This window comes from Montipora capricornis, chromosome 11 (genome assembly GCF_036669925.1).
Source record: "Montipora capricornis isolate CH-2021 chromosome 11, ASM3666992v2, whole genome shotgun sequence".
Classification (NCBI taxonomy): Eukaryota; Metazoa; Cnidaria; class Anthozoa; order Scleractinia; family Acroporidae; genus Montipora; species Montipora capricornis.
In genome coordinates, this window is record NC_090893.1 from 8,652,407 (window position 1) to 8,656,747 (window position 4,341).

General features: G+C 34.7%; 1 long non-coding RNA gene across 1 annotated transcript; it reads left to right on the top strand.

Moving 5' to 3' along the window:
* Positions 1-1,045: 1,045 nt before the first annotated feature.
* LOC138023977 (uncharacterized) lies at positions 1,046-3,969 on the top strand. The gene is made up of 3 exons (XR_011126861.1): positions 1,046-1,156; positions 1,698-1,759; positions 1,882-3,969. It is a non-coding gene; the product is annotated as an uncharacterized lncRNA (long non-coding RNA).
* The last annotated feature ends 372 nt before the right edge of the window (positions 3,970-4,341 follow it).

Genomic DNA, 4,341 nt, shown 5'->3' on the forward strand with positions numbered 1-4,341 from the left:
TTTTGTTACTTATTGATTGTAAAAACTCGGAACAATTTGCTTAGGTGATACCTTTTTTGTTGAACGCCCATTTTTAATCTTCTTGGACGATATCTTGTTGAATGACGAAGTTTTCGTATAACTTGATACAATTGATTTTTTATAACAGTCGGTCTTGGTGGTGTTGTGGATATGGTTGATGCTATCTTCCTCCGAAACGTCGGTCGTTCGAAGCACACAGAATCTTTTGATTGTTCTTCTTTTTTTGTCTTTTTTATTCTAGATTTTAGATACGTTTTATTTATGCATTTTTGTACCTAAATTCAATAGAAAAGATACTTTCTTGCCTCAAATATCCTAGAAGTTCAATTTTGAGCGTTTGTTGTAATAGCGTTCTAATATTTACACGTTCAAGTGAACGAGTATTCGACAGCGCAAGGCATACAGTGAAGGAACACTACGATCATAGATCTAAGCCGGAGTACTTTGGTTCGAATCCAGTTTGGGAAAATATGTTAATTTTTTTTCACTTTTAACTTAAATGTATATTTCTTTGTATTTGTTTGTCGTAGTTTCTAACGTTAATGTCTTAAGATAATAAAATTGAATTAAACTGCACGAAAATCTTGAAAAATGTAACGTTTTTATCCCATTTTTGTTGTCATTTTCTTTAAGTTGCTTAAAAACAGTCCATGAACGCTCGAGTCTACGATAGCGCAGTACAGTTTCACCAAACGTAATTGACATCCGATGTGCTTTGGTTCTAATCCAGTTCGGTTTGCTTTTTTTTTTTTTTCTTGTAAGGAAAGTTTGTATTTTCTTTTTCCGTTTTTTTTACTTCGTTTTTCTGAAGTAAACGTTTTAAAACACACAAATTGAAGTGAACAGCGCGAAAAACTTCAATGTGACAAACATCTTGCTTTCATTTGTGTTCCCATGTTCTTTATTTGCATAACAAAAGCACCACACTCAAACGCATGACGTTCCTGTCTGTGATTGGTTCTCATCATGCTAATCCATATTCAATACCAGTTTCCAAATTTGTCTCATTTTACACTGACCGTCACGATGACAACATGTGCTGCGGTGTTTCTCTCGTTCGACTGCACTGAACCTTCAAAACGTGCTTTGGACAAGGAGAAGGAAAGAAGCTTGTTCACAATTTTACCCGAAACCGGTAAGCATTAGCAATGCTTCACACCTTTTGCTTTGACGAAGGGCTAACGCTCGAAACGTCAGCTTTTAGAATCTCTGTACGGTGGCCAATTTACATTATCAACTCCAAAATTTTTGTAAACTACTTCCCCACCGACGTAGCACCACAGTTTCTTTAGAAACTACCCCCTTCATTCTTTTGCTTTTGAGCTTGTTTATCAAATCCTGAAAAAGGAAGTAAGAGTTGTCGTGCCAAACTTAAAACGTGCTTTGTGCTTCGTTGTCTTGAATTTAAGTCCAAGCTAACTTCTTTGCAACATAAAAGTTTGTTGTTCAAGTTCACGGTGAATCACTATTTTACTTAGAAAAGGAATTTTCGTAAATAACTCTGGTACTGTTTTTGTGTAGAAGATTTCGCACAAGACGTTACTGCGGTTTAATATGGCCTACAAATTAATAAAAACCGCTTTCATTATTCATCACAATCACTTGCTTCCATGTTAATTTCATTTTAAAGCTTTTCTACTTGGAAACTAACGACATGCTTTCATTTTTGGTCGCAGGAAACGATTAGTCCCGAAGATTAAATAGGAAGGAAAACAAGTTAGCACGCCGCTTCGTTAAGGTAAGAAATCATTTTTTAAAGAATTTCACGTGGAACACAAGTCGTGAGAAATATTCTCCTTTAATTTGTTTGGCAAGTTGCGGATTTTGTCTCACCTATTGTACCTCTAATTTATATTTAAGGACACTGTGAAACTCGGGCAAAGAAGGCACACAAGACTAAAATGCAAGAAAGAAGAAAAATATGGAAGACTCAGGAAGAAACTCGACAAAGATAAGATCTTTAGAGTTAATCTTTTACTTAGAAATGGTGGCTGGACAAATTTAGTAAGTTTTCTTTCGAATCGCTTTCAAACGGGGACAGCTTATTAGGTAAACCTTCTTCAACAAGCGAAATCTCAGGAAGAACAACCTGTTTGTGTGTTTAAGCGACATGAGCTTGGAACTTGAAGGACAGGAATGGACGACTATTCTTCATAGCTGTCTCCAAAATCATCGAGGCCCTGGGCTAAGTTGACATTCTAGTTGAAATAGGGTGATAGAGTTTCGAAGTTTTGCAATCCACCATTTCAAAAGAGAACAAAGGCATTCTTTAATTTGCAATCTGCGATTTAAGATCCACTGAATACGTCAAGTGATCTTTTTTCACCTTTCAGTTTTTAAGTAAAATTGAAATAAATGAAAGCTAAAAATAATTAATATATATTAAAACAGTGGATAGCGTTGAACGCTAAATATCCACCACTAGTCGCTGACATTGAGGTGAATAGTTGCTAAATATAAATCTGTTAAAAGTCATGTAATATCACATTGAAAACCCCAAGTAGTCTTGGAATAAAACATAACAGCAGACCGTTTGAATACCAAATATCTATTATCCGTAGTCTGTTCTTTAAATTTTGAGTTATTTTAACTTAAGTTTGTCGTTTATGTCTGAACAGGAGACGGGATATCTGTTCCTTATGCATTGAAAAAAACCGAAATTTGTTTTTAAGAATCTTTGAATTAAATGCGATGATAAATTGAATCATGATACAATAAGCATTGAGCAATCTTTCAAGCGATAATTTGAAAAGTCGAACCTTGATATTGATTAACGTGACTCAAACCAGTTTTCAACAATTTCAAGAGACTGTTTAATTACAAGGATCGTCTATTCAACGCTTTTTCATATAACGACAATTTGTGCTTTTCAAACACCCATTCTTGCTTAACAAGAGGCACTCATTATTGTGGAGTAATAGGTCACCATAGCAACGGTAAAGCCACCTAACACACCCATATTTTGTACTGTGCAAAATGTTTGAATTAAACCTGTTTATTACTTTACAATGATTAAAAAAATGTGGGTGACCGAGTTCGTTTTTGAGATTAAGCACTTAAGGACAAAGTAAATGGTGTTTTTGATAAATCGCCTGTTGCTATGGCAACATATTACGTCACAATATTGAGCATATTTTGTTAAGCAATAATTAATATTTTAGATGACTCCATAACATAGCTGCTTGGTGATAGTGGTGTGTAGTCAATCCTTCTAATAGTACAGTTTTTTGAAAGTGTTGAAACTGGTCATATGGACACTGTCACTTAATGTTTCCGAAATTATTGCAACATAAATAACTTAAGTTAAAAATTAAGTTTTGAAATGTTGCAGGCGTTACCACTTGCATGACATTTTTTCGTCTCTTCGTTATTTCTCTGAATTTCGGGCAAATTTTAAGACGTGAAGAAAACTATTAACTCTTGTTCTTTGGACATTGAAGCTTAATTAAAGATAAAACACAACCAGAGGTAATAGAAATGGTAAACCAACGAATTTTATAAAGACCTGACGATATTATAACGGTTACTTTTCAAAATGAATGTTGCGGCCTAACATACGAAATTGACCTCAAGTCTTTATAAAATACGTTGGTTTTTACCATGTTTGTCACTGCTGTTTGTGTTTTATTTTTTCAACGAAACCTAACGTCTTGGCTGGATTGTTGTAAGTCGCATTCGGAAATTGAGGGCAACAGGATTCAACAAATGAAAACCAAACAATTTATCTCTCCTCACCACTCGAGTCTTCATTTTGTGCATTCGACTTGTGATATTTCATTGCAGAAGTTTAAAGTTTAAAATAAATTACGGCTACTGAAGAAAAGCCAAAAAAAATGAATTATTTTCTTTTCTGGTCTATTAATTTTAACGTTTTCAAGGTGCAAGCCATTTTAAATTTGTAAATGATGTCGTTAGTATAAAAATAAAGCTAAAATATATTGAGCAAAAGACGACAAAGACAACGACGCAACCCCCCCCTCCCCCGCCCCCTTCAAGGTGCGCGGTCCCCGTAGTCCAGGAAACCCTGGCGAATTGCCTTTGTTCTCTTATCATAGTACAGGGAGCAATGTGCCACTAGGCACAAGGAGGATAGATAACAGAAACGTTTACACAAAGTTAAGAAGGGTTTGTCATAACACACTAATGTCTGCTTTCAATTAATATTCCTGCATTGCCTTTTTGTGATAAAATAGAGAGTTGTACAGACCAAAAACAAACCAAGATATATCGAACAATTTTGAGCGAAAAAAAAAAATTAAGAGAATCGTTTTTTTCTTCTGTAAAGGTGTCTGGCAAAAAACAGACTATAATTTGACAAAA